Here is a 26,618-nt window from a genome sequence, read left to right on the forward strand (position 1 = left end):
GCATCCTCCCAGGTGGGCTGAGTTGTCCAGCTGTCCCGCTAGAGCCAAGCCTGGGAGCCGACAACAGAGAGGATCTTGGTGTAAGTTGGGGTTTTCCTTGTTTGGTTGGTTATTGGTTCTATAATTAAGTCTCTTCATGTCAATGTGGTCTTTGTTGAATCTGCCCTATATGCGGGGATAGGTGTTGATCTTCACTTCTAAGTCAGTAAAAAAGTCTTTCTGGTAGGTGATTCTAAACTGCCTCCAGGTTTAGGGTTATCAAACACGAACTTGATATCAAGGAGGAAAAGAAATTGAGGAAGGGGTACAAATGAAAAACACAGTTAAAGTCACTTTATGATCAGTGAAGTTGGGGATAAGTTGGTAGCATTTAACCATGAGTGGGGATCTTTGGCAATGTTTTTTTCTGAGACTTCAATTTAAACATTATTCCCAGTACATATGGAGAAAGAATTAGGATACAATAAATAGCACTGTAATTTTTTATTCTGTTTATTAAAAGCTTTAACCTACCACTTTAAGGAAAACTGTTTATATTAAAACTATTTTCTGATTTAAGCAAAATTCTTGTTTCAAAAAGGCCTGTGTAACAAATATGTTCACAACCCTCTGTTTATTTTAATACTCATTTGTCATTCTTTGGGGGAAAAATATTCTCCAAAGGAGAACTGATGCCACAGTTCAGGAATTGCTTTCTGAACTCTGGGTGGTCAGTATCACTGTATTCAGAAGGGTAAGTCTCACTGTTTGATCATTCCATGAAAGCCTAGAACCATCTTCTCTTACTTAGAGTTCCCATTGACTAAAACACCAGCCTCACCTTAGCACATCAAAAAATAGAACGATAAGAATTACCCAGATAATGTATGATGATCAAGAACACTCAAGAAACAACATTAATATACACATATGCATATGTACATATATACACATCAAACTGTACTAAAACCTCCAACAATGCAAATTCAACAGAAGGATGATGCAATAAATACCTTCACTGGGGTTTCCATTTTGGAGCCTAAATATGAATAAAAATCAGTATTTAAATAGTACTTGTTTGGGGGCATCTGTGTGGCTCAGTCAGTTGAGTGGCTGGCCCTTGCTTTCAGCTCAGGTCTTGGGATGAGCCCGACCTAGGGCTCTAGGCTCAACGGGGCGTCTCCTTGAAGATTCTCTCTCTCCCTCTCTCTCTGCCCCTCCGTCTGCTTATACACCTGTGCTCTCACAATCTCTCTCTATAAAATACATAAATCCTTAAAAACATAAAAAATAAAAAATACCTGTTTTATGAAAGCAGATTACTCCCTCCTGACCAATTACTGTATACCTGCATAGTTTGTCATAACAAGAAGTTTCCATTCCAAGAAATTAGAATACATCTGAATGATTTTCAAGTCCCTTTAAACTTGCTGAAACTAGATTATTTTTGTGCTCACACTTCCCATTGATTCTTATTTAATGAACATAAGTATATTTTACAAAGCTACTGAAGTGTCAAAATTAGTAGGATTGAGAGACGATTAGTGAGAGATCAAGACAGATGTGTATTCCTCTCTGCCTAACCTAACATTTATTAAAGACAAAACTCAGGTTTCTAAAATGAAAAGCTATTTCAGAAAAAAACAAATGAAGATGACGTCATGCAATTCAAGACAGATACTAGTTAACTGTGCAACTGCTCAACTCTTTAATGATCTGTTCAATCAGTTCTTGGCATCTATATCCTAGTACAGAAAAGATTAAAAAACAGTGTTTCTTTGCCTAATTTGCTGGAGCCCAGTGGGTTAGTCATCTATATAAACTGTTGCTATCAGGTGTGTGTTGAGCTAAAATGAGACGCATTCATCTGTGAATCAGTGAAGTGGCGGACAAAGTTCAAGTGTATCATCTTTTGCAGCTACTGCCCATTAGAGTTAAAGAAGAGCTCAAAACCACGTCTCCATGGTATGAGGCAACTGACAGCCCTTTATTTTCTCTGCTACAGCCCAAACCTGAGCTGCTGACAGCTCTGATGAATCTACCCAATCTTCAAAGATCTGCTTAAACCAGTCTTTGAGATGATGAGAAGAAGCCCTAATCAGCAACATGAATACATCTGCAGGACCACAGTGTAAAACACATTTGATTTACCATCAGATCATTCACTGGCTCCGGAGGTGTTAGCTTAAGTCTGAATCTCAGAGCTACCACTCTCGAGCTATGTGACCTTGGCCCAATCACTAAGTTCTCTGTGACTCATTTTCTCCTTCTGAAAAATGGAGCGCATTTCTTAATATATTGTTTTCCTGACTGAAGTTATTTTCAGATGGCCTAAAAACTCACCTAGTGATGGAGGAAAATGAAATGTTTGCAATTGAGAAAAAAATTTATAGAGCAGATAGCATTTACTACCATCTTGACAAAGCTGGCTTGATCGAAGCTGTCTGCTCTAAAATTGTATTAACACATTAGCACATATATTAACACAAAATTATATGAGCACACAAAAGGTCTCTTTTCTAAAAGCACATTAACCTAGGAATGGTTATTAGTGTTGTCATGAATACTTTTCTCTTTAAGAAAAGTCTATATGGAAAAATATTCCCCCCAAATAGTCTTTTGAACCAAAGCTAATACTTGAAAACAGAGCTCTGTGTTCCAGGAAGTTTGGAAAACATTTTGTCGAAAGTTCTTATGGGATTCCTCAGAAGTTTTAATCAATCTCCCTAAGGAGCATGAAGTATTTCTCCACGACTGTGAGCCCATTTTGGAGGAACATCTCCCAGAGCTGATGATCCAGAATATACCCATTACCAGATTTTAGCATAAATGAATGTCTGATGAAGGAATTAGAACAGAATTATTATTTAAGGCCACAAGACAGTGCTATCAAATTCCTTGGTTTATGGACTATTGTTGAGAAGTTTGATGGCAGTGATTTTAGTAGACTTCATATAAATATTTTTCTTTGATAGTAAACTTTTAACAAGGATTATTTTTCCAACTAATAATTATTAAAATTGGTTAAAATGCTTTAGGCTATAAAATACCTGAACATGTATTATGGCACCGGATACTAAAATAAGTTAGCCGTAATATTATTCTTCTCCCTATTTAATGAGAAAGAAAACAAAGGTTCAGGGGGGTTAGGTGGTTTATCCAGAGACACAGAACTAATAATTGGCAGACTGGAGCATGAACCATTAGCTTCAAGTTCAGTATCTCCCACAGCTCACCTTCCTTTTCTTGTGAGCATTTTCTCTTTTAATACTGGTAAGTGTTTTCCTGCCTATAATGTAGCCAACACTGAATAGCCTGCTTAGCCATAAAATTATGATTTTTAAAGTAATCACTATCAAAGCAATTATCTATCATAATTGCATGAATTCTAATGTCAGTATAATGACTATTTTCTATGAATTTGAGCTTGATTTATGTGAGAAACTGAGTAATACCAGGAATTGTATTTATGGTTGAATTTTAGTGTTATGTTCTATAAATGGGCTGCAATTTCTTACTGGTACTAGGAAAAAGATAGCTGAATAGATCACTCACCATCTCAGTTTCACACATGACAAAACAACTAGCAACCAGTTCTCAAAACAAAATATCAGAATAGATCTAGGCTCTCAGGAGAGCCTCATTTCCAATATTGGGATGCCAGGGGCTAAGCTCTGGGGCCCCCTCCAGGGGGTGAAAAGGGAGAGCAGAGCCCACATGTCGCACATGGATAGCTCAGAGAAGAAAATGTGCCCTGTGTGGTCAGCATTCAACACCAGCCCCAAGGACGTTAGCTCCCGTCTCTCTGGTCTGAAAATGGCATTACATGCAGTCACCTGAACAGTCATAGTCACCAAACACAACACCTTCCTTTTCCAACTCGACACTCGTGGCACAAATCAACTATAGCCATCTATACAACCCATCTTCTAAACTGCTCACTTCCCCCTGGCTTCCCAACACCATGGTCTTCCATGCCTTCATGCCTTTGAGTGTATTCTGTCCACTTTCTGGAAGCCCTTGCCACTGACTCTGCCTGTCAACTTCACCTTTTGCTCATCTTTCTAGTCTCAGCTCACATATCACCACTGAAGTGAATGAAACCCTTCCCAACTCCAGTTATCTTTTTTCTTGGTAGGCTGGGGACGTGGGGTGGAGGTGGAGAGTTCAATGAAGGCTGGAAAAAGAGAACCAGCATGTTTTGGACACGGAATTTAGTACTTAACAACCACCCTGGGAGATGGATGTTTTTACCCTTGCTTTTCAGATGAGATAATAGGGACCGAGTTCTGTGGCTTGCAAGAGGTGGGAATTGAATTGGGACTCAGGTAGATGGGATTCCAAACTCTTCTCATTCCGTCCCATGATTAAACTGGGCTCAAGAAATAGATCATAATACATTGTTTGGCCCCCGTTAGACTCTGGGTCCCTCAACAGCCAGTCTCTGTTATTCTGATCTGTGTTCCCAGCATTTGCCATAGCATCTGACACTAGGAACTCAGTACCCATAGCCAATGAGTGAGTGAGTGAATGAAGAAAGCTCTATGATTTGCGTACTGTAACAAACACTTTCTATTCCTGAGTTATTAAATGAAATGATCTGTGATTTATTCCTAAGGATAATCTGTATCTTCTCTCTATTTATTTTTTCGTAAGTCATGAGGCACACGATTAGGTGTCCAGCTGTAGTTTTGGTGCCCAGAGAGACAGTGATGAAATCTGCCAGGCCACCAGCTACTCTGACGTGCTTTGCACAACTGGTGTTTGAACAGGGACTGACATTGATTTGACATCGCCAGGTAACACAATAGCATGGCGGCTTTCGGAAAATGATATCAAGGTAGTCTAAAAGCAAATTTTACCCCATGTGACATTCCTCCGAGAGTTAAAAACTAATTCATGTCAGTCTTAACTTCATATTTTCTTTATCAGGAAAAATCAAATGAAAAGACTTATCAGCCAAAACCAGACATGTTTAAGGAGAATTACCACATTCTCCTTAAACATGTACATTCTTATGTACAAAAATTTATGTACGAACTCCAAATGTATAGGAGACAGAAAATGAGAAATGAAACACTTGGTTTCGAATTTCTAGAACCAGATGTCCTTTATTTGAACTCCAGCTCTGAATTCACTTACCAGCTAATAACTACTTAGTAGTTACACAATAATTAGGCAAATGATCGGCCTCTCTATACTTCAGTTTCCTCATCCGTTATTTGGGGATAATTGTTGTACCTATTCACAGAGTTGGGTTTTTTGTTTTTATTGATTGATTGATTTGTCAGAGAGAGACACAGTAAGAGTGGGAACATAAACAGAGGGAGTGGGAGAGGATGAAGCAGGCTCCCCTCTGAGCAGGGAACCTGATGCAGGGCTCGATCCCAGGACTCTGGGATCATGACCTGACCTGAAGGCAGACACTTAAGGACTGAGCCACCTAGGTGCCCCTCACAGAGTTGTTTAAAAAACTTTAATTAAGTCACTTGCACCATATACCCTTTTCTTTTTTTTTTTTTAAAGATTTTATTTTTATTTATTTGACAGACAAAGATCACAAGTAGGCAGAGAGGCAGGCAGATAGAGAGGAGGAAGCAGGCTCCCTGGCTGAGCAGAGAGCCCGATGCGGGGCTCGATCCCAGGACCCCGGGATCATGAACTGAGCCGAAAGCAGAGGCTTTAACCCACTGAGCCACCCAGGCGCCCCACCACATACCCTTTTCAAATAGAAAATGTTGGAATGCCTGGGTGGCTCAGTTGTGTAAGTGGCTGCCTTTGGTTCAGATCATGATCCCAATGTCTTGGGATCAAGTCCAACATCAGGCTCCTTGCCCAGTGGGGAGTCTGCTTCTCCCTCTGCCTGCTGCTCCCCCTGCTTGTGCTCTCTCTCTCTCTGACCAATAAATAAATCTTTAAAACACACACACACACACACACACACACACAAAATGGAAAATGCTGGTAATAGTCACATCATTTGTTGGTGAAAAATTCTTATAACCACCCCAGAACTTTATTCAGGTCCCCTGGGCCTGTTTCCTCATCCTTAGTACAAGAGACAGACTGTTTGACCCTTGCATCTTGTGTGATCTACACTCTACAAATGAATAGCTTCTGAGTGTTCTTTATTCCCTTGCCATCACCACAAAACTCCAGTTTCCTATTTGCCTTCTGAAGAGATGGAGGACAGGAAACAATTATTAATCTACTTCTTAATTTTCAGAAGACTCAATCTAAAATAGAACAAAACAAAACTTGCTAAGTTCCATGAAAGCATTTAACTTCTAGTCTTCAAATGTAGGAGAGGTGGTGTGAAAGAGGACAGAAATATGTGCTCACTTTTACGTTTGGCTCTAGCCTCCAGCGGTCCCAAGGGTAGAGCATTACTTCATTCTTTCTCCTTGTTGGCATGGGTTCTCTTGAGACTGTGAGTTCTGTTGCTGTTTTGTCAAGACATATTTGCTGAATAAATAAAAGAATGGATGGGCACATCAATGATGTTTCTCTGTTTTTCAAGAAGTTAAAAAGTTGAATAATAAAAAATGGACTTTTTACCAAACAAAAACATTTCAGATTAAAACACTACTGTGAAGATGACTTTGGCACTTATTGGTCTTAAAATTATAACTGGTGTTACTGCGGGAGATATTCCTATCCTATATGGGACCTTGGAGAAGTTGAGTCTAACTGAGATCATCTTCTGTGTCATTCCAGCCACTGACCAGGGTGGAGTCTGCCTTCTGTTCTTCCCAGAGTGGAAGCATTCTTCCAGCCCCTTCTTTGTTGAGGGTCTCAGCAAAATAGGAGCTCGGGGCCCTTCTCTTCTGTAGCATTCCCACCCCGTCAGTCCTCAACTGCCCACAAACACAGGACTATGTAGATGTGTTAAAATTCTGAAGAGTGAGGCACATCTCAGAAGGGTATTCCAAAGTGAGAGTTTGAAGGTTGAAAATGGGACTAATTTGAGTGTACAAAGGATGGCTCTGACAGAAAACCTCTTGAACACTGTCTTCACTTGAGACATTCCTCCCCTCTGGACTTTGCCTACCCACAGCTAGCCTCTCCATTCAAATCTGGTAACCCCATCTCCTCCCTCAGAAAACCCAGTCCTGTCCATAGCTACTCACCTTCTGACTTAATTGACACTTAGTGGGTGCCCCTCAGTGTTAGGTGCTAGGGACAGAACTATGAGCAAAACAGACATGATCCCTGTCCTTGTGGAGTTTATAATGTGGCAAGAGAAAATATTTTCATCAAAGTGTGACACAAATAAATAGAAAATGACAAAGACTGTAGTGAAGGAACAATCCACTGGGTCCAGGGAAAGACTTCCTTGAGACCATGATACAAGAATCAGCATGAGGAGAGTTTTGTTTCTTAAGACAGTCATGACTTTGGCATAGTCATGTGCCCATGGGCAGCCCATGCCAGCATTTGAGCTGTTGCTCCTGAGATAAGAGAGGTGCAGATCCATTTCAGGTTGCAAGAAGGACTCCTCTCCAGAGGCGGACAAGCTCCTATGTCGAAAATGTGGTAAATGTGGGATTCTGTTCTGTCTCCCTGCCAGTAAGAGCCATGAACTGACTGGTCTATTTCTAGGTCCCCTGTGAATCAGCACATCTTGCAGAACATGCTTTACCCACCTAGAGATAACCAGAGTTACTTAATCTTTTGCTTGATTCTTTAAGGATCATAGAGCTCATCCCACCTGAATACTGTGCTTTCAATTAATTTTCTGTACTGCTTTAGACCAACCACATTGCAATGGGAATCATTGTGTATTAGTTGTCAAGGCTGCTCCCTTTGCTGTCTGGAAGGAATGATCCAGCCTGATGGAATCTTTTTCATTCTGGATCGTCTGGTGATGATTGAGGTGGGAGAGGGAGGCATCTGTTAGTCCAACTTGCCATCGAGAGCTCAAGAGCAAAAAAATATTAAAAAAATAAAAAATTTCTGGTTCTTTTAAAAAGCCTGACTGTAAACTAAAGGGCTATCTGAGTGAGTCAGTAAGGAATTAGCCCCAAAAATGGGGCATGGGGGTACCTCCATTTAGAGAAAGCTATGGTCCATGATCCAGAGGTTCCTTTAAATCTTGAACAAACAAAAATGGTAAAGTCAGTTTGGAAGTGAAATTTACAGTCAGTCCCCGCATTTTTTCTTAAACTTATGTTGACATATTGCAGCATGTAGTACGTTAGGAAAGACATGTTGCAATATTCTGCAATATTTAATGTGTAAAGGACAAAGTCACACCTCAATCCCATGTTCTGGGTTTTGTGGGGTTTTTTTTGTTTGTTTGTTTTATTCTGTTTTGTTTTTTACTCCGTAATCCCCACCACCTGTTTAACCCATCCTCCCGCCCACCTCCACTCTGGTAACCATCAGTTTATTCTCTATAATTAAGAGTCTGTTTCTTGATTTGTCTTTCCTTCTCTTATTTTTTCCCTTTGTTTATTTGTCTTGTTTCTTTAATTCCACATATTAGTGAAATCATAGGGTATTTTCTTTCTCTGACTTATTTTGCTTGGGATCGTCCTCTCTCTCTCTATCCATATTATTGCAAATGACAAGATTTCATTCTTTTTTTATGGATGACTAATATTCCATGACACACACATGTGCATAAACACACACACCCCACTTCTTCAGACATTCATCAACCGATGGCCACCTGGACTGCTTCCATATCTTAGCTGTTGTAAACAATGCTGTGATAAACAGAGGAGTACATGTATCTCTTTGAACAAATGTTCTTGTATTCATTGGGTAAATGCCCAGGGGTGTTGGGTCATAGGATAACTCTATTTTCAAGTTTTTGAGGAACCTCCATACTGTTTTCCGGAGTAGCTGCATCAGGTTACATTCCCACAAACAGTGTAAGAGGGTCTCCCTTTCTCCGCATCCATGCCATCACTTGTAACTTTATTTATATGAATCCTTTCTCTTTTTTTCTTGATTAACCTGGCTAGAAGTTTATCAATTTTATTGATTTTTTTTTTTCAAAGAACAACCTCCTGGTTTCATTGACCTGTTCTATTGTTTTTTTTCTTTCTGTATCATTTATTTCTGCTCTAATCTTCATCATTTCTAATCTTCATCATTTCTTTCCTTCTGCTGGTTTTACATTTTTGTTTGCTGTTCTTTTTCTAGCTCCTATAGGTGCAAGGTTAGGTTGTTCATTTGAGATTTTTCTTGCTTTTTGAGGGAGGCCTGTATGGCTGTGAGTCTCCCTCTTAGAACCACTTTTACTGCATCCCAGAGGTTTGAGGCCATTGTGTTGTCATTTTCACTTGTTTCCATGTGTATTTTTTATTTCTTCTTTTATTTCCTGGTTGACCCATTCATTGTTTCATAGCTTGTTATTTAACTTCCGTGTATTTATGGTCTTTCCAGGTTTTCTCTTGTGATTGACTTCTAGATGCATAAGAGTTTTATGTTTTTCAGTGTAACCAATTTTTATGCTAGCAATTTAACTTATAACATAAAGGGAGAATCCTACCAAAGGTGACTGCGTAGGTAAGTCTGTCATCATGATTATGACATTTGGTTTCCAACTATAATTTCCAAATAGCCTCTTCAAACCAAATCTGCTTATAGACCTGCTCTTATTTAAATATCAGCACCTGAATGTGTAAGGCAAGTAGGCCTTTAGGAACTCCCTTTAGGAACCCAAACCTACAGAGTTGCCTCCTCAGCTTGCTTGCAAAGCAGGCCCTAGAGAGAGCTGTTAGGGCAGCCTAAGAGGTATCTTGAAATGGGAGAGGTATCACCCTTTCTGGAACTGGCCTTGGCTCTGAAAATGAATGTTTGGCATCTGTCTAATATATCTTCCACTTTCTCTGGCCCCATGAAAGGTGGCGTGTGTCCGTGGCAGGGGATGGGGGTGCGGAATTGGAAGGGACAGTGCCCTCCCATTCTCATCCTTCTCCATATCAAAGCCTCCTCAGAAGCAAGGCCTGATAAACTCCCTGGCTTTGAGGTGTGAGGGTTTAAAGTACTATCTTCTATGTATTAAGCAACAATTTACTGACTATTTTTATGCTAGATAATGTCTAAGATACAAGAGAGACAAATTAGACATTCTCAGTTTTTTTTAAATGTGCAATCTAGTGGAGGGGGTCATACATGCAAGAGTAATTATTGAAAACAGAGTCCTTGTCGGCACTGGGTGGTGACCGGTGCAGAGGAGGTCATCCAGAGGAATATGAAGTAAGCAGCCTCGTGGTTCCAGTTGGGACATGGTAGGACCATATCTCTGTACCTTCCCAAAAGCAGCAAGGTAGTGTTTAATGTTAATTATTTTCTCTGGCACTTCAAGCAGGCTTCTTCCTTAATGATGTTTACTATTAACAGAATAATAAAACAATCTTTAGGCCAAAGGACCTAGACCCTCTACATTGAAATTTCAGATACCCAGAAGGAAGGTGCTCTGTCCCTATAGTGCCAGATTACTGACAGGCCTATGTGGAGGTTTACACCAGATTGATGCAGAGCAGAGGGTAAAATAGAAACTCTCAGACTGCATTCTGGAGAAGCTGATTCAGTAATGTTGGCCTTTGCCTCTATAGAGTTTAACCACCTACCCCAGGTCATTTTCATGTATGGCCAAGTTTGAAAATTTCATGATGTCCTGAAACGCCTGAAATTATACCAGGTTGGGGCATGTCTATTTGGAAGTCCAGCTCTCGCCCTTTCCTGACACCATAGCTCAATGTCAAACAGTGACGTAGGTCCCAAACAGATGGGATTCATTTTGTTTGGGTGTTCATATGTGTTACATGGATGCTGCTTGCTCCAGAATCCTGGTCCATGAACTTCAGCAGGATGGGCCTTGGGGCCAAATCAATAGTTTGCAAGCAGTGTCCCTTGGATGGCTACTTGAATAAGAATTCTCCAGGGTGCTTGTGGAAAATTCCCAAATCCTACCCCAGGCCTGTTGAATCAGAATCTCAGGAATGAGCAGGAATCTAATTTTAACAAGTTTAGTCCATATTAAAAGTATTCCTCAAGCGGTTCTTGCTCCTATTGAGAACATCTTGACCAGGTTCACTGACTGAGGAGACAGATGAGGGCCGTGTAGGAAGGTGACAGGTCCAGGTGGCCAAATATAGTACCTACAGGGTCTGGTGACAACTCACCATAATGGAGGGGAGCGTGGTGTCTGCGCAAGGGGAGTGGCTGAGGAGGAAATTCTAGGGGGTGCTATGGGGAGGGTGGAGGGAGACCTTGATGTAGGAGATTCAGGAAATACTTTTGTCATGGATTCTCTCAGCAGAAGGACCCTAGTTACAGCACTTGGAATTGGGGGCAGGACACCAGTCCTCCAAAGAGACCGGGGTCCAAGGTGGATTCCCAAAGAAGAATTAAGATGGGAGGCAAAATGTAGCAATTTGCTGTGAACTCTGGGTACAGCAGTGACTCGAGGTGGAGTCTCTGAATATGAGATTCCTCCAAACTGAGTTGAATGGGCTTCTGCAGATAGAAGTCAAAGGGCCACCATGAGTAAAGAGAGGTATAAGGCTGAAGAAGGCAGCACTTGACAGCCTGGCATTGCTGGGAAGGCTGAGATGCAGAGGAGGATGACCACAGCACCCTAATAGCTGGAAGAAAGCCATGTCCCTGAACTCTAGAGACCCATCTTTTCATGGTACAAGAGAATGATTATAAGAAAACTGAACCCTGAGTAGTTGTAAAAAACCCCATTTGGGGGCACCTGCATGGCTCAGTCTGTTGAGGATCTGCCTCCAGCTTAGGTCATGATCCTAGAGTTCCAGGGTTGAGGCCCGCATCGGGCTCTCCCTGCTCAGCGGGCAGCCTGCTTCTCCCTCTGTCAGTCCCCCTGCTTGTGCTCTTTCTTTCTCTCCAAGAAATAAATAAAATCTTAAAAAAAAAAAAAAAAAAAGAAAACCATCATTTCTAGTTTCACTTATGAAAAGCAGCTGCTTTATATAACCAATAAGATTGGGCCAGTTTACACAGCCAGTAAATGGGGAAAACTTTTGCCCATTTTAATAACAAAAAGGAATTTAAAAAAGAATGCAAAGAACTGTGCATAACTAAGTACACAAGTAGACATTAGTTAAAACAATGCCATTCTGGAGGTGTTTTTTTTTAAATTATTTTATCAGTAATTAGTGTTGGGAATTGGAATAAATAACAAATTTTTTAAATGTGTAATTAAAGGGGTGCTTGGGTGGCTCAGTGGGTTAAGCCTCTGCGTTCGGCTCAGGTCATGATCTCAGGGTCCTGGGATCAAGCCCCGTATCGGGCTCTCTGCTCAGCTGGGGGCCCGTTTCCCCCTCTCTCTCTGCCTGCTTCTCTGCCTACCTGTGATCTCTCTCTCTGTCAAATAAATAAATAAAATCTTATAAATAAATACATAAATAAATAAATGAATAAATGTGTAATTAAGCAAAAGGATAAAGTCATCCATTTTCTCTTTCTACACGTCTATGTATAAAGGCATTAGACAGAACTTTAGCATCTTAAAGTTATGTTTTTTCACTCAGATATTTATTGCCTATTTATCCTAAGATGCAATGTTGTCTGTACCAACATATAAGCCTAAATTTAATAGAGGTTAAATAGTACTATATTATATATATATTGTATAATATATAATATAATATATGGTATTATATTATCATTTATAATATATATTAACATTTGTTACATACTGTGTTATATTATTTACATAATATATTACATGTACATGTGTGTGCATGTACACACTTATACATATATATTACATGCTATGTGTATATGTACACATATCTAATATATACGTAGATACGTAATCTCCTATCAAAATAACAGAAGGAGCTAGTTCCTCTCCTTTCAAAGTGCCCCATTTATTTCCAAGTATGTCCAAAGGTGACACCTCACACATTTCCACAGACCAATCACTATGGTCTTCCATAGTCAACACGTTGTTCTTCCTTTCCTCCTCTGGCACCCATTCCACCACAGCTGTCCAAGAAGCCACATGGAAAAGCTCAGAGTATTTCCTAGCCCACACTCACAGTGTGGTCTCCCAGAATTCCTGTGCATCCATTAGTGCCTGGAGGGGCTGGGTCAGTGGTGGAAAGAATGTACTTCTCTGTTCCTTAGGCCATGGGCAGGAAGAAGAACCCATCAGTCCCAGCATCTGCCTCCTCCTCTAGCTCAGTCTCCAGCCTTCCAGTGATAAAAGTCTTCCCCACACATGGTACTGGCAGGAAATGACTAAAGGGCGCGGAGTGGGGGGGCAGGTTTGGTGAGAAGGAGCTAAGACCCGGCAGCTTCTAGAGTGATAGCTGAACCCACGCTTGGGAGAAAATAATTATATCCTGTTTTTAATAAGCTTTCAGACAACTACCAAGGAGTATTGCCTTTCGTTCCTATGGTCTTTAGGCAAAAATTGTTTGTAGGCTAGTGTTGTTTTTCCTCTACATGAGATAGGAGAAGGGGTAAGAATATTGGAAGTGCTTATAATGCTAGTATTTTGTTAACTTAATTTGTCCTTCTGGAAAATCTGTTTTTACTGCTATGGGAAACATACAAAGATCCAATACTAAAATTTCATTTAAAGTCCTGGGGAATGTGGCTTTCCATTCCTGCATATTACTACCTCACATATAAGTATAGTAAGTAGTACTCACACTGACAAAGGAATTGGGACCCATGTGCAGCTATGATCTGTTTCAAGTTGAGAGAGAAAAACCTTCACTTTAGGAAGCTGAGGCCCCCCAGGTCGTGTCTGGGAGAGCGAGCTGCCCTCCCTTCCTCTCTGGGACCCCAGTGTTAGAGCCTGGGTCAGGGGTGCCTTGGGGGTAAGACTGAGGAGGGAGGATAGAAAGAGCTGTTTCTACTTTCCTGGCCTCAGGCTGGGTGTCTTTGAGGTCTCCTTAGCTTCCTAGTACCTGAGATCCCTGGAAAAGAGTGGTACAAATATAACCCTGTCTGACATTGAACACAGAGCACTCTTTAGGCTCTCCTGACAAACCCACCGGAATCCCATGGTTTGCTGGATTTCTCCCATTTCTCTCTCCTCTTATGTAGCTTCTGACAAGAAATTTAGAGATCAGCTCTTTCAGTAACATCTCTACCCTAGAGCCTGGACCCCTTTGGGGTGAATGATGCCTCAAAAACCCTGAGATAGAATTTCCAAGCCATCACTTCAAATTACTGCATAACTGTGTTCATGGAAGTAGTAATGATGATGCTAATACATGTGTGGAAAAGGAAGAAAAGGAAGAATCTGGGCAACTCAACTCAATGAGGTAATTCCCTTGGTTGCTTTTCTTTTTGCAAAGGAAAAAGTTGAAGTTTTTTATTCATTTGATGACCATTTCTTCAACACTTCTCTTTTCTCTACTATTACACAGTACAAGCATGAGGAACGAGCTCACAATTTCATGGGGGTGACAGAAATGGGTTTTCAAGATGGTAGTGGAGGGACGGAGGCATGCTAAGCATAAGATACCCACCCAGAGCCAGACAAGGAACTTGGCACCTGGAGGCAGAGGGAATGAGAAAAGGTGCTCTAACCTGATGCCTTAACGTTGGTTTCTCAGTGCCACAGACCTGGTGGCTTGTTAACAACAGAGATCTATTTCTGTGACTGAAAGTCTGAGATCAAGGTGCCAGTGTGGTGGGGTTCTGGGGAGATCTCCCTTCTGGCTGCAGACTGCTAATTTCTTGTGTCATCTCTTATGGCAGAAAGAGAATTGGTGAACCCTCTGGGGTCCCTTTTATAATAGCATTCATCCCATTTATGAGGTTTCCACTATTATGACCTCATCACCTCCCAGATATAATTATCTTCACATTGTGGGTTAGGACTTCAACAGATGAATTTTGGGGAAATACATGCAGTCTATAACACCTGAATCTCAAAGAATCATGAAGGATGGGGACTCGGGGCAGCATGGTCTTGCTGACAGATGAAAGTGGGACATGGAATCCAGAGGAAATACTCCCATTAGACCAGAGTTTTACAAAACAAATATTTCTCTGCAAAAACATAGAGTTTGGGTTTAATTTGGAGGAATACTTTTACCCTACTTCTTGAGGGGCACTTACCAAATATGTCTTCATTGGACAGATTTATTTAAAATGGTTCAGGTGTAATTAGTTGGTTTCTTAGTGATTTGGCAGTGGAACTGTTTCTGAGAAAACCTGGTTGCTACAATTAGTGATTGTAGCCTGGAGCCTGCTTGGGATTCTCTCTCCCTCTGCCCATCCCCATTCATGGTCTCTCTCTCTCTCAAAATAAAATAGAATAAAATATTTTTAAAAAAAGAGAGAGGGATAGAGAAAGAGACTTGGTTCTGCTGATGAATAATGTGAATGAACACCAGCAGAAAACAAATTTTCTAGTTTGTAAATGCAACTTAATCAGGTGTATTAATGAGACTGACTCTGAACAGCACCATGTCCTTTCCCAAAGTGCTTTTCCTATACATTCTTTCATCAAATCTGCTGATTTTACTGAATAGCTTCCTGAAACAAGATCTTGTGTATATTTACGGTTGTTTATTGGCTGTTTACTAGGAGCTGGGCACCAGGACAAGCACTTCCCATGCTGTTCAGCTTGCTGATGCTGCCCTATGAGGTAAGAGCTTGACTGACCCATACTACAGAGCTCACATGGCAGAGGCCACCAGAATTCATCACTGCCTCTCTCATCTCATGACTATGTCTTCGATATTATCATTTTAATATTATGTATTAAATTAATATTACATTAATATTAATATTATGAATCCAACTATCTTTTAAAAAATATTTTTATTTATTTATTTGACAGAGATCACAAGCAGGCAGACATTTTGCAAGCAGAGAGAGAGAAAGGGAAGCAGGCTCTTGGCTGAGCAAAGAACCCGATGCAGGGCTTGATCCCAGGACTCCAGGATCATGACCCAAGCCAAAGGCAGAGACTTTAACCCACTGAGCCACCCAGGCGCCCCCCAACTATCTTCAAATACTTTCTATACCTACTCTTCCTTCATTGGTTGGTAGATCAGATACAACTTATTTAGTTTAGGAAGAATCTTCCAGTTCAGCATCTTACCAGATTCTGATAAACATGGAATTCTTAGAATTGTGAGCAACTGTCTACCAGAGTGGCTTTGGGGAGTCCCCCTGGGCTTGCACCCTGGTTCCACTGGTCACTCCCTGAGTGAGCCATTGTACTTCTCTGTGCTGCCCTTAGCAAAACTGGGGGAGTAATGCTATACTTCATGAGACTGTGTGAGGCTGGACAGACAATACAGAAAATGGAATAAAATAGTGCCGCATGTAATAAATACTCAGTAAACACCAGATTTTAAAATTATTGTTCTTAGGGATGTCATTGATTCCATTACTTTCTCACATTTGCATTTGCAACTAACACTCTTAATTTTATTTATTTATTCATTTTTTAGATTTTATTTATTTGACAGACAGAAATCATAAGTAGGCAGAGAGGCAGGCAACACTTGTTGTTTCTTGTCTTGTTAATTTTGGACATTCTAACTGGTGTAAGGTGGTATCTCAATGAGATTTTGATTTGAATTTCCCTGATGGCTAACAATGATGAACATTTTTTCATGTGTCTGTTAGCCATTTGTATGTCTTCTTTGGAGAAGTGTCTGTTCATATTTTTTGCCCATTTTTTGACATCATTATCTGTTTTTTGGGTGTTGAGTTTGAGGGATTCTTTATAGATCTTAGATACCAGCCCTTTGTCTGTAGTGTCATTTGTGAATATCTTCTCCCATTCCATGGGTTGTTTCTTTGTTTTGTTGACTGTTTCCTTTGCTGTGCAGAAGATTTTGATTTTGATGAAGTCCCAAAAGTCCATTTTTGCTTTTGTTTCCTTTGTCTTTGGAGAAATATCTTGAAAGAAGTTGCTGTGGTAGATGTCGAAGAGGTTGCTGCCTATGTTCTTCTCTAGGATTTTGATAGATTTATTGCCTCATTTTGAGGTCTTTTGTTCATTTCAAGTTTATCTTTGTGTATGGAGTAAGAGAATGGTTGAGTTTCATTCTTCTACACATAGCTGTCCAATTTTTCCAACACCATTTATTGAAGGGACTGTCTTTTTTCCACTGTATATTTTTTCCTGCTTTGTCGAAGATTATTTGACCATAGATTTGTGGGTCCATTATCTGGGCTCTCTACCCTGTTCCACTGGTCTATGTGTCTGTTTTTGTGCCAGTATCATGCTCTCTTGGTGATCACAGCTTTGCAGTAAAGCTTGAAATCAGGCAACCGTGAAGCTCCCAGTTTTGTTTTTCTTTTTCAACATTTCCTTAGCAATTCGGGGGCTTTTCTGGTTCCAAACAAATTTTACAATTGTTTGTTCCAGCACTTTGAAAAATGCCAGTGGAATTTTGATTGGGTTGGCATTGAAAGTGTAGATTGCTCTAGGCAGTATAGACATTATAGCAATGTTTATCCTTCCAATCCATGAGCATGGAATGCTTTTCCACCTTTTTGTGTCTTCTTCAATTTCTTTCATGAGTGTTCTGTAGGTCCTCCAGTATAGATCCTTTACCTTTTTTGGTTAGGTTTATTCCAAGGTATCTTATGGTTCTTGGTGCTATAGTAAATGGAATCAATTTTCTAATTTCCCTTTCTATATTTTCATTGTTAATATAAAAGAAAGTGACTGATTTCTGTACCTTGATTTTGTATCCTGCCACATTACTGAATTGCTGTATGAGTTCTAGTAATTTGGGGGTGGAGTCTTTTGGGTTTTCCATATAAGGTATCATGTCATCTGCAAAGAGAGAGAGTTTGAACTCTTCTTTGCCAATTTGAATATCTTTTATTTCTTTTTGTTGTCTGATTGCTGTTGGTAGGACTTCTAGTACTATGTTGAACAACAGTGGCGAGAGTGAGCATCCTTGACATGTTCCTGAGCACAGAGGGAAGGCTATCAACTTTTCCCCATTGAGAATGATATTTGCTTTTGGTTTTTCATAGATAGATTTTATGAAGCTGAGGAATGTTCCCTCTATCCCTATACTTTGAAGAGGTTTAATCAGGAACAGATGCTGTATTTTGTCAAATGCTTTTTCTACATCAATTGAGAGGAACACGTGTTCTTCTCTCTTCTCTTATTGATTTGTTCTATCACATTGATTGATTTGCAAATGTTTAACCACCCTTGCTTCCCAAAGATAAACCTTACCTGGTCATGGTGGATAATCTTTTTAATGTACTGTGGGATAATATTAGTTAGGATCTTGTTGAGAATCTTGGCATCCATGTTCATCAGGGATATTGGTCTGCAGTTTTCCTTTTTGATGGGTCTTTGCCTGGTTTGGGGATCAGGGTAATGTTGGATTCATAAAAGAGTCTAAAAGTTTTCCTTCTGTTTCTATTTTTTGAAACAGCTTCAGAATAGGTATTATTTCTTCTTTGACTGTTTGGTAGAATTCTTCAGGGAATTTGTCAGGTCCGGGCTCTTGTTTTTTGGGGAGGTTTTTATTCACAGCTTCAATCTCATTACTAGATATTGGTCCAGTCAGGTTGTCAATTTCTTCTTGTTTCAGACTTGGAAGGCTGCCTTCTTCTTAAGGATGGCTGCCAACTACTCTTGGGGCTACATGCATGACACCCCCATCCAGGAAAGAGAGAAAGTGAGGGACTGGTTGTGGATGGGGGTGGGGATTAAGGATGCGGTGGGGGGAGGTGTGAGTCACTGCTAATGGGTACAAGATGTCTTTGGGGGGTGAGGAAAACGTTCTTGAGTTGATTGTGGTAATTGGTGTAAGTGTATGAATATACTTAAAACCATTTAATTGTACACTTGAAGTGAATTGCATATGTGAATTATATCTCAATAAAGCTGTTATATTGTTATAAGTGAGAAAAACAGTACTCTACCTGATAGCTCATTCTCTGCCTATACCCAAGAAGTTTTGCATGACCTTGATTGAATTGAAGCTTGCTTTATCCCAAGTTATGTGTAATCTTCAGAACAACATGAATGTGGACACGGGTGAGATGTGTGGCTCTGCTGTGCATGAAGTCTGAAGGTCATTAGAAGAAGACAGGAAGAGAAGAGGACATAGACATTGGGGACACTTTACCTGTAGGGGAATTCTTCTTTTAAGATTTTATTTATTTATTTGACAGACAGAGATCACAAATAGGCAGAGAGAGAGAGAGAGAGGAGGAAGCAGGCTCCCTGCTGAGCAGAGAGCCCCATGCGGGGCTTGATTCAGGACCTGAGCTGAAGGCAGAGGCTTTAACCCACTGAGCCACCCTGGCGCCCCCTACCTGTAGGGGAATTCTAATGGAACTCAAGCATCAATTTTCTCCTCTTCCTTTAGATTACCTCCTTCTAGCATTTGGGAGGAAGTGGTACAGTTACATTTATGTCCATTTCTTTTTATTTATCTACTTTTAAGATTTTATTTATCTACTCAAAAGGAGAGAAATAGAGATTGGGCATGGGAGAGGAGGTGCAGAGAGAAAGAGAATCCCAAGCAGACTCCCTGCAGAGCCTGGAGCCAGACCTGGGGCTCAACCCCACAACTCTGACATAATGATCAGAGCCAAAATCAAGAGCCAGATGCTCAACTTACTGAGCCACCCAGGCACGCTGGACGTATATAGATTTCTAAGCAGTCTACTCGAACTGCTCATGTTCCACTCTGCTCCTCAGCTCTCGGTAGCAGGCCACTGCCTACTTTACTGCTCTTCACAGCCCCGAATTCAAGGATTCTAGTCACTCTAAAAAAAAATGTTGCCAACCTCATAGGGTGTTTGCAGAGATGTGTTAGTTTGCTGGGGCTGTTGTAACAAATTATCTCAAACTGGGCAGTTTAAAACAACAGAAATTTATTCTTCCCAGTTCAGGAGCCTGGAGGTCTGACATCAAGGTTTTGGCAGGGTTGGTTCCTTCTGGAATCAATTCCACACCTCTCTCCTAGCTTCTGACAACCACAGGCAGTCCTTAATGCTCCTGCTAATGGGTCTCTTTAATCTCTGGCTCTGTCTTCACATGGTTTATTCTCTTCATCTCTAGGCTTTCTTCCTTTCTGTATTTTATAAAGGACATTACTAGTCACTGGATTTAGGGCACACCCTATCCAGGATAATCTAATCTAGAGATCTTTGCCTGAATTACATCTGCAAAAGCTTATTCCAAATGAGATCACATTCTAAAGTCCCAGGTGGGGCGTGAGTTATTGGAGGACACTATTCAACCCACTACAAAAAGTGAAGCAATCCTTGCACTTGAAGCCTATCCTTTTATCCCCTCTATAATGTCATCATACACAGTTATGTGGGTTCATCAGATTTTGATGAAATTTGTCAAGAATAAAAAGGAACTATTAGCCTATAAGGGGAAGCATCTATAACCTCACCATGATAAAAGACAAAAGATTCCTCAAGAAATGAAAACTTTCATAGCCATCATGCCATGAGTAACAGACCTTCTACCTTAGACCCATGAACCATGCAGGAGGAATCCCTTCTTTAAGCCTTCACAGTACAGCTGTCCCTTCAGTACTCCAGGGATTGCCCTCATCCTAGAGCCCTTCCCTTTCCCCAGCATGTAGTCCAAGGGACTGGTCATCATTAACCATTTCCTTAAGTCTGAGTTACTTACTAATAGAGGAACACCATAGGGATGAGTCAAACAGGATGGTCCAAGATGGGGTTGGCAGCCCTGCAGTTTGGTAGGAAAATCAGGGCTGGATATAGCACTCCATACAGCATTTTTGTGAGCTACAGCTATGGCCCTTTCTTTTTCTAATTATCTCCACATCTCTCCAGCCTAGCTTCTCAAAACTATGAAGTTTGTATTCTTCTAGGTACTGTGAGAAAAGGTCCATTGTTGAGCCATATATCCCTTAATATAAGGGCCAGAGTAAGTTTTTAGAGGTGATATGCTTCAACAATCCTCCTCTTGGGGGTAGTGAAGAAGAAGAGACAGTGGTGGTTGTGGTAGTTGGTGGTTCTGGGGAGGCAGACGGTGGTTTCATTGTCCTGTTATACTATCAAAGTCATTGCCAATTAGACATCACTTGTAGATCACTAGTCTTGTTTCAGACGTAGCTTGCTTCCAAATTTTAAGTATGTTATGTATAGAAGGCTCACAAAAGTACCATCTATTCATTAAACCAGGCGAATGACTTTTATGTGCAGCCAAAACAAATAATATTGGCCAATTTCTTGCTTCTCATTATCTTGAAATATAAATAGAGCCAAGATTTTATTTGTTACGGTCTCCATAATGTTGGAAATTCCTGAAAATGTATCAATAGAATCTTTCAGGGCACATCTTCTTAGGCTGGGCCAAAATCTTTCATATTGGGGCCAAATGACTCCTTGGCCATATCTCTAATCCTTTTTTTTTTTTTTTTCCCTTAACTGCTTCTGGTATTTAATTTTCTGGCCTGAATTTTCATTGACTTAGTCTCTATTTCCTGGAACATTTTATTGTTACTACTTGTTTAATTATGAAATATTTCACTCAAACAGAATCTACAAAGACATATAAAAAGCACCTATGTATTCACCCCTAGACTTAAACAATGTTGTTACCTTGAATGCTTTGGAATTTTTTAAAAATATAAGTAAAACATTACAGATTCATTTGGGGCCAGAGAGGTGCAGGGTTCTTTGTTTTGTTTTTTAATCTTCTTATTGATGTTAATATTTCAAAATTTATTTAAGAGAAATTTTATCTTAAGAAGTTGCTAAATTTCTTCAGAACATGTTCTTCTTTTAAATGATCAGAAAGTGAGTCCTTTCAATGATGGCTTTCTGGATGTCTCTATCCAAGGCTTCCTCTCACTCTCCAGTTCTTCCCGACTTGTCTCATTCATGCCTATGGCTTGATTACAACTCCACTGATGACTCCTTAGTTCCTATCTTCAACCCAGGTCTCTCTTTGAAATTCTAGACTGGTATAGCCAAAACCCACCTTGTTGTGCCAGAGACCCTTCCATCTTAACATAACCCGCCAAACCCATGATTTCCTCCAACTGCTTTTTCTGTCTTTGCAAATGGTGCCATCACTCGTGTAGTTAGTCCTCTCCAACTCCCGAGACTACAGCACTTCTTTAAATCTATCTGCATGTCCTACTAATTCTACCTCCTCAAATAGATATTAAACTCTTCAACTTCTCCGTCTTCCCCCGTGACCACACTAGTCCAAGGCAATAGCCTCCTGACTCTTCCCTATCCTTCCTGAGACCCTCTGGCAGATTTTTCACACAGCAGTAGATTTTTCAGAACACAAATCTGGTAAGACCCCTCATCCTACTGGACTCTGAGTCTTAATATAAAAAAGAGCATGGTCAGCATAGTCTGGCCCAGGCTACCTCTTGGACCCTCTGTTACCCTCACTGTATGCCCTGACTGCTAGGTTTTGAAAGCAATATGCCTCTTCTTCTATCCAGAGCCTTTGCATGTGCTGTTCTCTCCTTAGGAAGCACTCACCCGTTTATGGGCTTCACTTCCATTCATCACTTAGATCTTAACTCACATGTTATTTCCTTAGGGAAGCTTCCTTGACCTCCCAATCTGGGTCAAGTTTCTTTACTATCAGTTTGTATTCAACTGTACTCTTTTTGTCCTGGGACTTTTCTTAGGTGTAAAAATATACTCTTTCATTTATTTGATTAAAATTGGTCTTCCCACCTCTCCCCATACCTTATGGATATATTGTAAGAACTGGAAAACATGAATAAATACGTGAATCTCAAGCTACATGATTTATAGTCTTTCCTGGATCATGTGGAAACAAGTTGGGGGTGGGTGGGTAGTTCTGATAACAATGTTATAGCTTCCTGGGTTTCCATTGCTATGATCTTTCCCTCTCTGTTTCAAAAATAACATCAGGCCATAAGCTAATGATACCACTTGTGTACTAAGGTCAATGAGGGGAAAGCTCCTGGCATAAAATGAAAAATGGGCTTTAGATTTACTTTTTTGTACCTTAGGGAAATGTAAAGAGCTGTGGATCCAAATTCTTAGTGTACTTCTTAAGAACTCTTAGATGGCAGTCAGGAAGGACAACTGCTAGCCTCAGTTGCAGCTTCTAAAGTGACAATATAGGGCACCTGCCTGGCTCAGTGGGTTAAGCCTCTGCTTTTAGCTCAGATCAAGATCTCAGGGTCCTGGGATCAAGTTCCACATTGGGCTTCCTGCTCGGTGGGGGGCCTGCTTCCCCCATCTCTCTCTGCCTGCCTCTCTGTCAAATAAATAAATAAAACCTTAAAAAAAAATAAAGTGACAATATGCTATCTTCTAAGTGAGTTGTAATAACTAAGGATTACACTTGCATAGCACCTATACCAAGGTAAGAGTCAGTAAATATTTGCAGCCTAAAGAAATAACTGAGGGGCACCTGGGTGGCTCAGGCAGTTAAACGTCTGCCTTTGGCTCAGGTCATGATCCCAGGGGCCTGGAATTGAGTCCCACATCCGGCTCTCTGCTCAGCGGGGTGCCTGCTTCTCCCTTTATCTCTGCCTGCTGTTCTGCCTACTTGCCCATTCTCGCTTTCTCTGGCAAATAAATAAATAAAATTTAAAAAAATAACCAAATGTATAAATTAGTGAATACCCAAATAGCAAATGTTCCATGAATTATAACCATAATACTATTACAAAAAGATGGGAAAGCATGCTTTCTTATAAGGAAAAGGAAGCCGTGAGCAGGGTTTTGTGTCCACACATGGTGCCTGGGCAGCTTTGCTATGTTAACCGCTTGAGAATGGGCAGACACCTAGAGCTGGTTGCTTCCTGATACCCGAGGTCCACAGGCAGCAGTAGATAAAAGTGAGTGGAGACGTAGGGCCTCACCCCGGAATGGGTGAGCCACAGACAGAGCGGCAGAGCCCTCAGAGGGGTGGGTATGTCAGAGAGGCCAAATGAGGAGGCGGCGGTCACAGCTCCAAAGAGTCCGCTCAGAGGGAAACAAGACCATGTAATCTGGATCTAATGACAGCAATATGGAGGCCGAGGATGACTTTGCCAGAGACGGTTTTCAGGGAAGTGGTGGGACAGAAGGCAGAGTCAACCGAGCCAGTCCGCGAGTAAGGGGCGAGGAACACAGACACGGAGCTTGGGTTGGTTCTTTCAAGAAATGCGTCTAAGGGGGCGCCTGGGTGGCTCAGCAGGTTAAAGCCTCTGCCTTAGGCTCAGGTCATGATCCCAGGGTCTTGGGATCGAGCTCCGCATCGGGCTCTCTGCTCGGCAGGGAGCCTGCTTCCTCCTCTCTCTCTGCCTATCTCTCTGCCTACTTGTGATCTCTCTCTGTCAAATAAATAAAATTAAAAAAAAAAAAAAAAAAGAAATGCGTCTGAAATTGGCAGAAGAGAGCCTGGGTGGGGGTACGTTGAAGAGGAGACAGGGTTGAGAGAGAAGCTTTTTGTTTGTTTTTAGGTGAAGAGGGTTAGCATATTTATAGTCTGAGAAAGGAATTAGAATTAGTGTACAAGGGAGAGAGAGGATAATTAATAGGTTGAAGTTCCAAAGAGGGATCAGAGTGCCAGTCCAGCCCTCATCAGTCCCTGGAACACCCCAAAATTTAAAAAAAAAAATGCATTCTTGTTATCCCTTCTTGATTCATCGATATGGCGCTGTACCCTCTCGCTTGGTCTGGGCTTGCATGTGCATTCTTGACCTCCTGCTGGATTCCCCTGACCTTTTACTTAGCCTCTTATTTCCTTTAGCCTGCTCTTACCCTTAAGGTCTGATGACGGATTTAGCTTATCGGGCACGCAGCCACTGTTCCCCTTGGCGACACTATTGCTTTCAACCTCAGCTGTTGCAACTCTTGGCCACCTTGAGCAGAGGCCCTGCCAAGCGCCCCCTCCCTGACTCGTCCACGTGGAGGGGAAGTGCTTCCAGAAGGAGCTCGCAGCAAGAGGATGAAATCTGGGTGCAGGGGGAAGGTGAGCTTGGAGGCCAACAAGGAGGTGAGGAAGGGAGCCAGTGGAATTTCCACACAGAGGGCGACTTGGACAATTCAATTCCCTTCCATCCGATTCTGTACTATTCTGAATTTTTTTTTCCCCATGACAATATATTCTGTTAAAAACAAAACTTTTGTGTTTTAAAACAAAAACTGATCAAAGAGGGAAAGGAAGTGGTTTCCTGCCCTCATGCAACAGATACTTCCGGAACCCCGGGGAGACCATGTGCTGGTACGCGTAGGGGACACCGGTGAACAGGTTCCATCCCCGATCTCAGGGAGCTTTCTGTACCGCAGGAGAGATGCACAGACATTAAACAAATCATTACATACTTCTTTATGTCAGTGCAGAAGTTGGGACTCTGGGAGAGTTCTCCTCTCCCTGAAAGGTAGGAGACAAGGTCATTTGCTCAGAAAGGGGCTAGAGCTGGGTATGTACGGGGCTTGAAAGCCAGGGTGAAGATTAGGAAGAAGGTTGCAGGAAAGGGGGGAACATGTAAACAAAAACAGAGCTACGCATACTTCTTGCTTGAAGGTCTCCAAACTCAGGTGCCCCGAGCTTGATTTCTGAGCTGGTCATGCATGTCACGTATTCGCTTTAAGCAAATCCCTTTTCTTTAGACTCTGTTAATCACCATTCTCCTTTTAACTCTGCCAGCAAGGATCTCCTTTGGCAAACTATCTTCAATCCACAGTACTGGTACTGGTAATAGCCAATTGTGTCTTCAGGACTGTTCAGTGACAGGATAGATCTTTAGATTAAAAGCAATACAACTGTGTCCTTATTAGGTTCTTAATTAGAGTTTAATGTGCTTCTCTGTAGAGTCCCTCAGCCCTCCTCCCCTGGGCTTTGGCAAGCTCAGAACCATTGCCTTCCTAGGGCATTGGCACCATAGCCCTGGTTCAGTTTTAAGAGTGTTTTACCAATAAAGTGACTCAAGTTTTATCTAGCATATTTAAACAGTAACACCTTAGTCATTGTCTTGTAAATTATGTGCCTTGGAACTTTTTTCTTAATCTTACATATACATTTCTTAATATCATTCACTATTTTATGAGCATATATTTTCCAAATATTGGAAAAGAGAACTTAAAAAAAAAAAAGAGAGAGAAGCATCTCCTAACATTTTTCTCTTGCAGAAAGCAGTGCTTTATTTCATTGATCCATAGGTTTATGGATCTCCAAATTTTTTTTTTTTAAGATTTTATTTATTTGTCAGAGAAAGAGAGAGCCATGCACAGGCAGTGTGGGATGGGGGGCAGCAGACAGAGGGAGAAGCAGACTCCCTGCCAAGCAGCGAGCAGATGCGGAACTCCATCCCAGGACTCTGGGACCATGATCTGAGCTGAAGGCAGACGCTTACCTGACTGAGCCACCCAGGCGCCCCTGCAAATATATTTAGAGTTTGCTATTGTGTGCTTGTACAAAAATCAGGGTCTTCAGATGTTAAAGAATAACAAAACAAGGGGTTGTGACAAAGAGAAGTCTTTCACTAATATTTTCTAAATAACAGATTCGTTTATTTTATGCACATCTTGCCTAAATCCCTCCATGCATTTTATTTGTTTTTACAGGAGGTATCTATCTGGGGCAGCTAAATCTGTTATGAGGTGTGAAGAAAGAGACAAGGAGAGACAAGATTTGTTGCTGAATTAAAAAAAAAAAAAACTGCCTATGTTTCACATAAGAGACAAATAATAAATGTTTACTAAATTGACTTAAA

General features: G+C 41.0%; 2 long non-coding RNA genes across 3 annotated transcripts; one reads left to right on the plus strand and one right to left on the minus strand.

The window, feature by feature from the left end:
- The first annotated feature begins 19 nt into the window (after positions 1 to 19).
- LOC309869639 lies at positions 20 to 26,618 on the plus strand. 2 transcript variants are annotated; one of them, XR_014314300.1, is made up of 5 exons: positions 32 to 80; positions 14,023 to 14,243; positions 15,517 to 15,577; positions 24,653 to 24,898; positions 26,470 to 26,618. It is a non-coding gene; the product is annotated as an uncharacterized lncRNA (long non-coding RNA). The 2 variants fall into 2 exon arrangements; XR_014314299.1 differs by lacking the exon at positions 24,653 to 24,898 and having other exon boundaries at positions 20 to 80.
- LOC309869638 lies at positions 5,740 to 14,689 on the minus strand. Its single transcript, XR_014314298.1, has 3 exons — positions 14,512 to 14,689; positions 6,322 to 6,444; positions 5,740 to 6,215 (listed from the first exon to the last, which is right to left on the minus strand). It is a non-coding gene; the product is annotated as an uncharacterized lncRNA (long non-coding RNA).

The sequence above is a fragment of the Mustela nivalis genome (genome assembly GCF_964662115.1).
Source record: "Mustela nivalis genome assembly, chromosome: 7".
Lineage (NCBI taxonomy): Eukaryota > Metazoa > Chordata > Mammalia > Carnivora > Mustelidae > Mustela > Mustela nivalis.